Genomic DNA, 14,419 nt, shown 5'->3' with positions numbered 1-14,419 from the left:
TGTGTGTGTGTGTGTGTGTGTGTGTGTGTGTGTGTGTGTGTGTGTGTGTGTGTGTGTGTGTGTGTGTGTGTGTGTCCACATTCAATCTATATACTCTCTGATGTGCCAAGACTTCTGGCTAGAAAATAGATGATATGGGTGGGTTTTTCTTTGCATGTGAGCAATGTCTGACAAAGTCGCCCTCTATTGGAATTCATGACTTACAACATGCAGAACCACAGCTACTAAGTGTGTGGAATGCTGTGAATCTCAAAAATCCCTACATTCCTTGCATACTCTCTCCTTGCCTACTCCTCAAAACATCAGAAAGAAGTGAGCATAGCAGAAGATCCGATCTGTGGAGGAAAGAAAGGGGATGAGAGGATGCCACTTCATACTATTGATTTACTCTGTGAGGAGCATTAGTTCATCATCAATGTTTTCTAGCTAGCCTAAACTCTGTTTTGGGTGCAATTTTCAAGTCCCTTCCATATGTATTTCAGTTCTTCTAATTATCAATGTTAATAAAGATCTTCTAAGACCCTTTTTTCAAAATCGTTTATAAAATCGTTTAATTTCAATATCTGTTAATTTTGGATGTATAGTTTATAACAGATTTATTAACTGTTACACATTGGTTGAGCCAATGACGAGCACAGCCGAGCTCGTAACTGCCACTTTCTGACTGTGAATGTGCCTTGAAGCTACAGACCTGTAGGTTCTGACTGTAATATGAGTTAGGGTAGGCCCATAATATATAAGGAGAATGACTTTTTCAGTGTACAATTGTACTCCTCCTCCCTGTATGTACACCAAACAATAACATAAGACACACTAGATGGTGTGGCAAGATCTCTTTAATTGTTCTGTAAGGCAACCATAAATTCCTTTGTAGAAACTCCCTATAGTGGAGATATACTATAACTTTTCAGATTGAAACAATTCAATAGATTTCAATAGAACTTTTGCGAAAGAACACAAAAGGTGTTGAACTAAAGCAGGTAGACTGACATGAAAATGAAATGCAATATAACCAGGCCGTCATTGAAAATAAGAATATGTTCTTAACTTACTTGCCTGGTTAAATAAAGGTAAAATTAAAAATTAAAATTAAAAAATTGTCTTGTCTTGTTGTCTCCGTCCCAGTCTCAGGTATTTTGCAGACTCCATCAGGTTTTCTTCCAGAATGGTCCTGTATTTGGCTCCATCCACCTTCCCATCAATTTTAACCATCTTCCCTGTCCCTGCTGAAGAAAAGCAGGCCCAAACCATGATGCTGCCACCACCATGTTTGACAGTGGGGATGGTGTGTTCAGGGTGATGAGCTGTGTTGCTTTTACACCAAACATAACGTTTTGCATTGTTGCCAAAAAGTTCAATTTTGGTTTCATCTGACCAGAGCACCTTCTTCCACATGTTTGGTGTGTCTCCCAGGTGGCTTGTGGCAAACTTTAAACAACACTTTTTATGGATATCTTTAAGAAATGGCTTTCTTCTTGCCACTCTTCCATAAAGGCCAGATTTGTGCAATATACGACTGATTGTTGTCCTATGGACAGAGTCTCCCACCTCAGCTATAGATCTCTGCAGTTCATCCAGAGTGATCATGGGCCTCTTGGCTGCATCTCTGATCAGTCTTCTCCTTGTATCAGCTGAAAGTTTAGAGGGACGGCCAGGTATTGGTAGATTTGCAGTGGTCTGATACTCCTTCCATTTCAATATTATTGCTTGCACAGTGCTCCTTGGGATGTTTAAAGCTTGGGAAATCTTTTTGTATCCAAATCCGGCTTTAAACTTCTTTACAACAGTATCTCGGACCTGCCTGGTGTGTTCCTTGTTCTTCATGATGCTCTGCGCTTTTAACGGACCTCTGAGACTAGTGCAGGTGCATTTATACGGAGACGTGATTACACACAGGTGGATTGTATTTATCATCATTAGTCATTTAGGTCAACATTGGATCATTCAGAGATCCTCACTGAACTTCTGGAGAGAGTTTGCTGCACTGAAAGTAAAGGGGCTGAATAATTTTGCATGCCCAATATTTCAGTTTTTGATTTGTTAAAAAAGTTTGAAATATCCAATAAATGTCGTTCCACTTCATGATTGTGACCCACTTGTTGTTGATTCTTCACAAAAAAATACAGTTTTATATCTTTATGTTTGAAGCCTGAAATGTGGCAAAAGGTCGCAAAGTTCAAGGGGGCTGAATACTTTCGCAAGGTACTGTACATGAAAACAAAATTTGATTTGACTGGATTTGATTTTTGTCATCACCAGTGGATCCAGGTGACCAGGACTGGCCCTCGATATCTGATATATTTTGCACACACATAATAATTTACAGTACTTTTCCCCAACTCTTTTTCAAAGGTGCTCGACCACTCTGGAGGGACGCCCACCTCCCGAGTGCTCAATGATAACTGGGAACATGTTGGGTCATTTTCACTGCTCCAAATTTCCATATTAAACCGGTCAAACTGATGTCATTTGGAAATGCTGCTCTGAAAATCTTTCTGTTTATATATTTTCATATCCTTTTGTCCGGTCCCTAAACATCTGCTGCGTGAGAGAAGCACCGATGAAAGGGAAAACATTACTGATGTCAAATAGATTGAAGGATTCATCGATTTATGACATTATTCTGGTGAGCAAGGGTTTATTTAGTCTTCTAGGGCAGTAATAACAGAAGATAAGCCGCATGTATCTAATTATAGACACGTTGTCTAACAAATTGCCTACCAAAATGTAGGAAATTATAATGCCGAAACATATCTAAATTAGATGTAAAAAACTAAATCCCTCACCCCCTGTCAAAAACATTGTTCCGCTGTCTCTGACTGTGCAGCGCATTTCCTATCGGCCTATTTGCAGGCTAGGTTTGGGTGCAGGCAATTGCGGGCGGGTGTGGGTGAACAAACAGTTGACCCGTGCATCACTAACACACACACACACCCTTTAAACCCCCCTATGATCATTTGAGACCTTCTTTCAAAGTCACTGAGATCTCTTCTTCTAGCCATGGTAGCCAAAATAATGAGCAACTGGGCATTTTATCCACGACCCTAAGCATGATGGGATGTTAATTACTTAATTAACTCAAGAACCACACCTGTGTGGAAGCACCTGCTTTCAATATACACTGAACAAAAATATAAACGCAACATGCAACAATTTCAAGGATTTAACAGTTAATATAAGGAAATCAGTCCATTTTAATTAATTAATTAGGCCCTAATCTATGGATTTCACATGACTGGGCAGGGGCGCAGCCATGGGTGGGCCTGGGAGGGCATAGGTCCACCCACTGGGGAGCCAGACCCAGTTTTTCCCCACAAAAGGGCTTTATTGCAGACAGAAATACTCCTCAGTTCCATCAGCTGTCTGGGATCCCTCAGGTGAAGAAGCCGGGTGTGGAGGTCCTGGGCTGGCGTGTTTGCACGCGGTCTGCGGTTGTGAGGTCGGTTTGACGTACCACCAAATTCTCTAAAACAACGTTGGAGGTGGCTTATGGTAGATAAATGAACACTGAATTCCCTGGCAACCGCTCTGGTAGACATAACTGCAGTCAGCATGCCAAATGCATGCTCCCTCAAAACTTGAGACGTCTGTTTATTTGTTTTAGCTAAGTTTCACTTTCTAATAAATAACATGGAACTCAACATCCGCTGCGCTTTGGTCCGTTTCTACGAACGTACGTGACAGAATATCCCATCAAACCAGGACCAAGCAGCGTGTTCACCAGGTGAAGGATTTCTGGACATGGGAAGAAGTGATGGGGAGATTCTAAACCCTTCCTTGGCGACAGACTAAAGGAGATAATGGAGGACAGCGACGACGACAGGGTTCGCGGATACAGAAAGCCCAAGGACAACCCCAAGTTTCTTTTTGGCACATGGAGCTGGCGACTGAGCAGAGGAAGAAACCAGAGACTGTCATGGAGGCAATGGCGAAGTTGGGACAGAGTGAGACGAGAGAGTGCCTTCCCAGTCCAGTGCGTCCTGTGCCTGCTCCTCGCACTCTCCTTCAAGTGCGCTTTCCCAGTCAGGTACGTCCTGTGCCTGCTCCCCGCACTCGCCCTGAAGTGCGTGTTACCAGTCTGGCGCCACCTGTCCCGGCTCCACGCACTAGGCCTCCAGTGCGCCTTCCCAGTCCAGTGCGTCCTGTGCCTGCTCCTCGCGCTTGCCCTGAGGTGCGTGTAACCAGTCCACTACCACCAGTGCCGGGCTTCCTGCGACGATCCCCAGTCCAGAGCTCCCGGCGACGGTTCCCAGTCCAGAGCTTCCGGCGACGGTTCCCAGTCCAGAGCTTCCGGCGACGGTTCCCAGTCCAGAGCTCCCGGCGACGGTTCCCAGTCCAGAGCTTCCGGCGACGGTTCCCAGTCCAGAGCTTCCGGCGACGGTTCCCAGTCCAGAGCTTCCGGCGACGGTTCCCAGTCCAGAGCTTCCGGCAAAAGATAGACCTGTGTAATGAGCATGCTGTTAGTCATCTTCTTAATATGCCACACCTGTCAAGTGGATGTATTATCTTGGCAAAGGAGAAATGCTCACTAACAGGGATGTAAACAAATGTGTGCACAAAACTGGCGAGAAATACGTTTTTTGTGCATATGGGAAATTTCTGGGATCTTTTATTTCAGCTCATGAAACATGGGACCAACACCTTACATGTTGCATTTATATTTCTGTTCAGTTTACTTTGTATCCCTCATTTACTTAAGTGTTTCCTTTATTTTGTCAGTTACCTGTAGGTTATATGCTTTGGACATTAACGTAGTAGGCTAGCCTGCAGTCCTTAACAGTACATCTTGGCTAGCTGCAGTCTATATTGTCACTCTATTGAGCCCCCTTTTGTCCTGATCTTGTCCACATTCTGATTGTGCCCATATATAACCAACTCAGTGGCCTCGTGGTTAGAGTGTCTGCCCTGAGATTGGAACCAAAGACTGTAAAAATGGGACGATGTGCATATCTGCTTGGCACTCAGCATTAAGGCCATTGATTGGGGATAAGGCCCTGCAGTAGACTAGTGTCCTGTCTGGTGGGTGTACTTGTACATCAAACTGCCTCATGCTACAGAAACAGGAGAAATGCTTGTGCAAAGCGACTTACTTACTAAGGTCCTTGGACGCTAAAGTAGTAGGCTGCACTCCTTAATGGTATATCTTGGCTAGCTGCAGTCAACATTGTCACTCTCTTGAGACCCCTTTGTCCTGATCTTGTCCACATTCTACATTGTGGCCACATTTTTTTAAACAGGCGTGTAGAGAGGATTCAAAGACATCTTTAGATTTGATTGAGATTAAATCTTCCTGACCATTTCTGGAGGTAGTCTGGTATGCATTGTGTCTGGATATCAATCAAGTGTAAACAGATATGGATGGTCAAACCATTTAAATAATTCATTATACTGGCCTCTAAAATCATTGACAGGTAGTACCATTGACTTATGGCATCAAATTGTCTTTAAATAAATATTATTTTGAAAGAATATCTGTCAAATATTTTGCATAGAGGCAGGCCCCAGCTAACCTGTTCACAATGCGGACAGAGTGAACGGATAAGAAACACATTTTAATGCAATGTGTAGACACAACATCAGCTTTTGATTGGTTATTATTGATCGGATCATTTAAAAACATGTTAGCGCAAAGTGTAAACAAGGGTTTGAAGATGATTAACAGCATGCTCATTACACAACTTTTACTGACCTTTTTAGTAGTTTAGTAGTTCAATCTCCATCACATTCTTCATTGCTTGTCCCACTCAAAATAGCACTCATATTTGTGCAGTGGTGTAAAGTAAAAAAATACTTGAAAGTACTACTTAAGTAGGTTTTTGGGGTATCTGTACTTAACTATTTATATTTTTGAAAACGTGTACTTTTACTTCACTACATTCCTAAAGAAAATGATGTACATTTTACTCCACACATTTTCCCTGACACCCAAAAGTACTCGTTACATTTGGAATGTTTTTCAGGACAGGAAAATTGTCTAATTCACACACTTATCAAGAGAACATCCCTGGTCATCCCTACTGCCTCTGATCTAGCGGACTCACTAAACACATGTTTGCAAATTATGTCTGAGTGTTGGAGCATGCCCCTGGCTATCTGTAAAAAATCTATTAAAAAAATAATAACAAAAATAAACTATGCTTGGTTTGCTTAATATATTATTATTATTATATTATGGTCTCTTTGATTTTTCCCAAGTATGACAATTGGGTACTTTTTTCACCACTGTATTTGTGTTGCCATTTGTTGTCCTATTATTAGTTCATGAGAAGTACTTCCCTACACACACACACACACACACAAACACACACACACACACACACATACACACACTGGAGCTGCCTCTAGGGGGCTTACTGAGTTAATGAGAATGTATGAGGGTGAGAGAGCGTTGAGAAGAGCAAAGCGCGAACGAGAGATTTGTACATTTGTAGCCGTTCCCTTCGATTGTCGCCTGCAGACGTCGACTGATAAACGTTTTCATCTGAAACGAGAAGACAGCGGAGTATGTCTACCAACACAGAGGGAGAAAAGTAGTCCATATTGCGCGCTATTCGTATAAGGGTGTCTGTCAATGTGGTAAGTACAAGCAAGCTCTACCGCTGTCCTAGGCTTCTGACCAACTGTTTTGTAGGCTACAACAACGCTACAATAGTAGCAAGTCGACTATTATCAGTGTAGTTATAGAAAACAGTAGTGCTACAAAATGTCAACAGAACATCCTAGGTTGCAATGTTGAGAGTCGGCCTCTTATGGCAAAGTGTTGCAGTAGCCTGTAGCCTAGTCTCAAGGTGGCATGTTATGTTATGCAGGTATTTGCAATGTATTTGCTCTGTATTTGCACTGTTTTACTTGGCACTATCGACCATGTAGCTAATAACAAGCCCATAGGCTATGTGTAAGCTGCATACATTTGTTGAGGCCTTTACTAAATAAGGAGACATTCTAGGTGCATTTACAAGAAGGGACTTACCAAGAAGAATCCGGTTTAGGACATGTATCATGTTCTCTCACCATAAAAATATGCTTGAAGGTGCATTACGGTATCATGACTTTGCCAATACTGTAGGCTAGGGATCATTAACTAGATATTCTTGAGTGGGTGGTCGGGGGTCCGGAACATAATTATAAATAATTTGTAGACTGCACATTGACCTCAATAAGCATAAACATGTATTTGGCTAAAACATCATCATTTCAAACCTTGCTTACATTTGTATACGATCAGGTGTCTCTCTATGATGCGTGGGAATAATTGGGAACAGATTTCATAAATTAAAATGACTTGGAGCTGATTTTCTGGTGTTTTTTAAAGTATGATTTACAACAATGAAAATTGTAAAAATATATATATATTGTTATTTTGCTCAGGCCGCCAGTTGGGAAACCCTGCTATACTACTTGTCTAGAGTTTATCTAAGAAGTTGGTAGAGAGATTTTAAATGATTAACGTTACTTCTGACCTAAATTCTGGCATCGAATGGTAAGGTATAGCCTTACCAGGGTCTTAAATAGATAACAAACGTGTCAGTGCAAGGAAACAGACACCCCGTTATATAGGCCTAAGCAATGTTTGAGAAGTATAGGATACTTGCCGTAACTGCAACGAAATGTCAGCAGTCGGGCAGGGTAAAGGCTGGTTAACATAGGCTACACATACACACGGTGCTTCCGATGTAATCGGTGTTTTCGGGCTGGCCTTGCAACCAAATAGGCTATATGCAGATAGTTGATTGCATGTCACATATCATAGAGGCCTATTTATCGCAAACATCCTGAGAATGATGTGGTCTTTAGTCCTGCATATAGATAATATATATATTCAAACTCAATATATACCCTATATATATTAATTTACAACGTTGACAACTGTTTTCCCGGTTTAACCCGAGTCAGTAAGAATATAAATACGTATTTTTTATTTATTTTATGATATCTCGAGCGGATGCTGCCGTAAATGCATGCATGCGCTGTTCTGTTTCTGTTACATAACCGCTGCATGCTGCTGTGTGCTCGTGCTGTGTGTCTGTACGGCGGTGAATGCACCAGAGGTGAATACATGCTTGATTACCAGTCTGACCTAGAGGAGCATTGAATAATCTATTAGTGCATAGATCAGATGCCTATATATGTCATTTGCATATCGTGCTATTTTCTGTTTTAATATTTGTATTTAAAATAGAATATCTGACGTTCCAATCATCAACTCAATGTTAATATTTGTCCTTAAACCTGCTTTGACATTAATGGGGAGATATTGTGGTATGATGATAGGGGGAAAGGAAAATAAAAAGAGAAACCACTTATTATAGGTGAAATGTTAGGAATGATAAAATAAGCAAAGGTAGGCTACATGTTTTGGAAATTACATTTTGAAATAACACACCGAATACAACCTAGGCTACTGATGTCAGACAGAAGACTATGTTGTGTATTGGCAGAATGGTAGTACAGATTTGAACTAACTGTATTTGAAATAACAAACCACAGAACAGGATTCTCTGTTTGCCAGCCCCTCAGTTAGTTCCAAAGGTTTATTTTATGAAGCAACTTCTATCAATAGCTACTGCTCTTGAATAGAAAAAAAGGCATGCCAGGCATGTACTGTAGATTTGAATAGATTCAAATATGATATAATAGATTATTTGTCAATGTCGATAAATGTATATTTCCCACAATCCCCCCCCCCACACACACACACACACCAGGGTTTGACATTAACTTTTTTTGCCAAGTCACTTGTCCCCCCAAAAGAGGTATGTTACGCTATGGGCCAAAAAGGTGACTTAAAAGTGAGTCATATGATGCAAGGAACCACTTTACAAAAAAAAATATATATTATTATGATTATTATGCCTATTACCATACAGAGAATCAGACAAAAAATGTAGGCTACTCTCTGCCTATTGACTTCTTTGCATATTCAAGCCTGTCTAAAAATACAACACTGTCCCTTTAAGGCTGTCCTGTAGGATGGTTGGCTACCCTTCATAGGCTATAAAATGTAGCAAAAATTACAACCAAGTACTTTTTTGTCTTTATAAAATAATCAGAGAATTGGCTAAAGTAGGCTACTTCAAAGCAAGATAAATAACTTTTTTTTAAATCCCCTTGAGCATGGTGAAGTTATTAATTATACCAATAGTGACTTTAAAATGATGATGAAGCGTGATTCCTCACTCCAGAGAGTGCGTTTCCGCTGCCCCAGAGTCCTGTGTGTGCCAGCTTTCCATTACTCCAGCCGATGCTTGGCATTGCGCATGTTGATCTTAGGCTTGTTTGCGGCTGCTCGGCCATGGAAACCCATTTTCATGAAGCTCCCAACGAACAGTTCTTGTGCTGACGTTGCTTTCAGAGGTAGTTTGGAACTCGGTAGTGAGTGTTGCAACTGAGGACAAGCAATTTTTACGCACTTCAGCACTTGGCGGTCCGGTTCTGTGAGCTTGTGTGGCCTACCACTTTGTGTCAGAGCCATTGTTGCTCCTAGATGTTTCTATAACAGCAATAAAAATAACAGCACTTAAAGTAATTGAAAGTATGGCCATTCTACTGCCAATTTTATTTTATTAAAAAAAATGTAACACCAGGCAAGTTGGTTAAGAACAAATTCATATTTATAATGATGGCCTACCTTGGAGCAGTGTGTTAACTGCCTTGTTCAGGGGCAGAAAGACAGATGTTTACCTTGTCAGCTCGAGGATTCGATCCAGCATTCTTTCGGTTACTGGCCCAACGTTTTAACCGCTAGGCTACCTGCCGCCTCACCCATATGGAGATGACATGGCTATGTGCTCGATTTTATACACCTGTCAGCAACGGATGTAGCTGAAATAGCCAAATCCACTAATTTTGAAGGGTTGTCCACATACTTTTGCTTGTATAGTATATATTAATTTTGTCTGAAATTTGTTGTTGTTGTCCTCGACAAGCGCTAATGTCGAGGCACACGCACGCAGAAACACTGCATCTCTGTATTATTTTTCCTCCATGTTCTTGTTCTACAGATTCTCCCTGACTGAGAGATTTAGTCTTTATTAAGTTTAGAGGTTATATACCTATGTCCTTGACGTGTGCTGAATGCAGCCGGAAGCAAGCCTAGGCCCTTGTCAAAAGTAGCGCACTCTATAGGGAATAGGGTGTCATTTGGGACACAGGCCGTGAGTCATAATGGCTAATGGGGGAGAGGAAACATGTACAATTTAATCTGGATTGGAGGGCACTTCATCTCTGTGTGCGTGCGGCATGTGTGTGTGTTTCATCTGTGATGGCTGCTGACTGCTAACTGCCCACTCATAGGAGCTTTGTTGTCTAATAGGGCAAACCCAACTCTGCCCTGATGTTATGGGGAGATTGATATAATGTAACTAGCTAGCTAACTTCTCTCTCGCTTTCTCGCTTTCTCTCTCTCTGTGTCTCTCTCTCTGTAAGTCTATGGGACTAGTGGAGTTAGTTGGAGGTATTATACCAATAGCAGCTGGTGAGAGTTGAATTACATTATACAAATTTACAATTGTCTGGGTTTTCAGGTTGTTGTTATCTACCTAAACAAGGCATGATATAAATGTTCACGTAATCCATACAGCAGTTTAACTGTATAGGCCAAGTGTATTTGGAATGGAAGGAACCATATTGAAATGCAGAAATATACATACAGTACATTTACATTTAAGTCATTTAGCAGTACATCTGTATCAGGTGTCCAAACGGTAAAATAGTAGATAATCCTCTATGAAAACTAATTACCTCATGTCTCTATCGTAATACGTTAATATGTTAATAAGTTACTGGAGTTTTTTTTACTCTAGTGGGGTGGCCAGAATTTGGGTGACTGTAACGGCTTTCCTCTTCCTCTTCTGAGGAGGAGAAGCGAGAAGGATCGGAGGACCAATGCGCAGCGTGGTAAGTGTCCAAAACGTTTATTTAAAGACATAAACTGAACACTACAAAACAATAAACGTGAAACGAACGAAACCGAAACAGTACCGTGTGGCAACAAACACACACACGGAAAACAAACACCCACAACTCAAAAGTAAAACCCAGGCTACCTCAGTATGATTCTCAATCAGAGACAACTAACGACACCTGCCTCTGATTGAGAACCATATTAGGCTGAACTCAAAACCCCAACATAGAAAAACACACAGACTGCCCACCCCAACTCACGCCCTGACCATACTAAATAAAGACAAAACAAAGGAAATAAAGGTCAGAACGTGACAGTGACTAAATCAATGGAGGCCAGAGAAAAAAAAGTGGTAACAAATGTGTAGCATTGCGTCAGCTAGGCTGAATTCTGTGAAAAATGAAGGCTACTGGCTACCAGACAGGCTCACTTTCCTGTTGAACTTGTCATCTTTTTTCTTGACTCCGCAGGACATAAAACAATATAGAGGTAAGATGGATATCGATTTTGAGACACGACGTAGTATGTTTAAAAATTCATGTTATTTTTCAACAATTTCTCACAAAAACAAGTGTGTCAGTGAAATGTCAATGGCGCACGGAGCGTATACCAAGCTTTCATTACAAATCAAATCAAAGTTTATTGGTCACATACACAGATTTGCATATGTTCTTACAGGTGCAGAGAAATGCTTGTGTTTTTAACTCCCAACAGTGCAGTAATACCTTACCAATACAAAACAAAACACACCTCATCCAAAAAGTTAAAAGAAAGAAATGAAGAAATATCAGAACAAATCCAATTTGCAAAAGTGTGTATACTTGTAGTTATATAGGATGAGCCATGTCTAGAATACAGTTTATACATATAAAGTGGGTAAAACAGTATAAACATTATTAAAGTGACCACTCTATGGTGCAGGAGTACCAGGTGGTATCCGGCTAGTGACAGTGTCTGAGGTTTAGGTACTGGGCGGAGGCCGGCTAGTGGTGACTGTTTAACAGTCTGATGGCCTGGAGATAGAAGCTGTTTATCAGTCTCTCAGTCCCAGATTTGCTGCAGCTGTACTGTCTCTGGGTGGCTGGGGGTCCTTTTTTCTTCTTGGCCTTCCTGTGATACAGGGTGCTGTAGCTGTCCTAGAGGGCAGGCGGTGTGCCCCTGATGATGCGGTGGGATTTACCGCCCTCTGGAGATTCCTGTTGTTGTGGACGGTGCAATTGCCGTACCAGGCGGTGATACAGCTCAACAGGATGCTCTCAATAATGCATCTGTACAAGTCTGTGAGGGTCTTAGGGGCCAAGATTAATTTCTTCAGCCTCCTGAGGTTGAAGAGGCGCTGTTGCGCCTTCACCACACTGTCTGTGTAAAGGGACCATTTCAGGTAGTCAGTGATGTGCACGCTGAGGAACTTCAAGCTTTTGACCCTCTCCACTCTGGCCCCGTCGATGTGGTAGGGGGTGTGCTCTCTCTACTGTCTTCTGTAGTCCACATTGAGTGAGAGCTTATTGTCCTGGCACCACTCCGCCAAGGCACTCACCTCCTCTCTGTAATATTGTGTCATCAGTAACTTGATGATTGAGTTGTAGACGTGCGTGTCCACACAGTCATGGCTGAACAGGGAGTATTATAGGGGGCTGAGCACGCACCCCTGTGGTGCCCCTGTGTTGAGGACCAGCGTGGGGAGGTGTTGTTGCCTACTTTCACCACTTGGGGTCAGCCAGTCAGGATGTCAATGACCCGGTTGCACAGAGAGGGACTCAGACCCAGGGCCCTGTGGTTAGTGATGAGCTTTGAGGGCACTATGGTGTTGAAGGCTGAGCTGTAGTTCGAGCATTCTCACATAGATATTCCTGTTGTCCAGGCAAACTGTAATGGGTCTAGGGTGTCAGGTAAAATGGAGGTGATATGGTCCTTAGCTATTCTCTCACTGCACTTCATGATTATAGAAATGAGTGCTACAGGGCAGTATTCATTCAGTTCAGTTACCTTAGCTTTCTTGGGTACAGGAACAATGGTGGACTTCTTGAAGCAAGTGGGAACAACAGATTGGGATAGTGAGAGATTGAATATGTCCGTAAACACTCTGCGCATGCTCTGGGGATGCGACTTGGGATGCCTTATGGGCCAGAAGCCTTGGGAGGGTTAACACGCGTAAATGTCTTACTCAAGTCGGCCTTTTACATTTAATTAAGCTCGTCATGCTTTAGCTTTTTTTTGCGATCTTTGAAGACGACAACCGCAAAATGCGAAATCCTCAAAAGTTGTTCAGAGAAACCTGCACCACGATGTCAACAGAGCTTAGTGCTTTTTAGCGGATGTATTAGGTTTACGAAGTCTGACTTTTGCGATATAATGTTAATTAAGTGTTTCGAGAAAGACCCCGCTGAATGATTCCGAACAGGAATAATCATGTTTGTCTTGGTAAAAAAAAAAAGTATTTTATAACATAAGGAAGTAAAATTTCATGAACAAAGCGTGTTTTCACCCACTCTGGGCAGAGTGGGTGGACACCCTAATCTGTATACAAGATTGTGCACTGAAAAGTGTAAGACGTCAATGATAGGGCAGTCACACTTGAATATTAGTAAAGAAAACACAAGGACATTTGAAGGTCGTCTCTCTGGGGGAAACTGCCAAAGCGTAGGGTTGGGGACTGGAGGAGGAAATGTACTTTGACAATTTAGCTCAGCTGTTGTTGATTAGAACAAACACACGGTCACATTTTGAGTTGGAGTTCTGTATTGTCTGGCTGCACACGCTATCCTCACATTTAGGCTACGGTCAACAACTGAACAACATACAACTGAAAACCCTTTCGTAATAAGTAGCTCTTATACCTGTGTTATAATTACACTAATAACATGGATTACCATGTTACATTGTACTTTAGTAAATTCATTTGAATTGCATAATAATGGATGTTGTGTTTTAGGTAATCATGTTAGACACTGTGATTGGTTGTTTGACAGTGGTGAGCGGCTCCAAGGCAGACATACACACCTCCTGAATCCTATTTTTCCCTGACCGGTCTGACCAGTCTGAGCCCGCTGTGTTGTGATGGGACCTGTGACCTAAATGTGATAAATGAGTGGTGTTTGACACTGTAATTCTTTGACAGTAGTGGGCCACTCCAAGGCAGACACACTCCTCCAATGTGTCCTTGTCCAGTCCTTGTGTGATCTGATCTGGGACCAGTGGGATAAATGAGTGGCCTGGCTGAGGATCGCAGCGTTGGCACACACCACAAAGCCTACACAGGTGAGGGGACCGGACTGTCAGACCTTGCATTAATCTTTTTACTTTGTAAGAAGCATAGGAGGACTTATGCTCTTTTACGGAGTCAAGTATATCTACTGATTTTACAGAAGCTGTACTATGGATGTGTATGAAGATGCTAGGAATTAACTGAATGATAAACAGTTGAGCCCTGTGTTTGTTTCTACTTTATAATTTGATCCAATGTCAACCATATTGAAACCATGATAAAAAAGTGTTATTTCATGTCCGTCCCTAACT

The 14,419-nt window shown here is 41.8% G+C and overlaps 1 protein-coding gene across 3 annotated transcripts in view; it reads left to right on the top strand.

The window, feature by feature from the left end:
* The first annotated feature begins 6,358 nt into the window (after positions 1–6,358).
* LOC118360139 (adenylate cyclase type 6-like) overlaps positions 6,359–14,419 on the top strand; it is an 85,894-nt gene continuing 77,833 nt past the window's right edge. The window contains exons 1-3 of one of the 3 annotated variants that reach the window (XM_035739325.2): positions 6,359–6,576; positions 10,803–10,896; positions 14,022–14,161. The gene's annotated coding sequence lies outside the window, so the exon portion shown is untranslated. The remainder of the gene's footprint in view (positions 6,577–10,802; positions 10,897–14,021; positions 14,162–14,419) is intronic. The other 2 variants (XM_035739322.2, XM_035739323.2) reach the window with 2 other exon arrangements.

The sequence above is a fragment of the Oncorhynchus keta genome, chromosome 27 (genome assembly GCF_023373465.1).
Source record: "Oncorhynchus keta strain PuntledgeMale-10-30-2019 chromosome 27, Oket_V2, whole genome shotgun sequence".
NCBI lineage: Eukaryota > Metazoa > Chordata > Actinopteri > Salmoniformes > Salmonidae > Oncorhynchus > Oncorhynchus keta.
The sequence above is the reverse complement of the archived record's forward strand: the minus strand, read 5'-3'. Positions and strand labels throughout refer to the sequence as shown.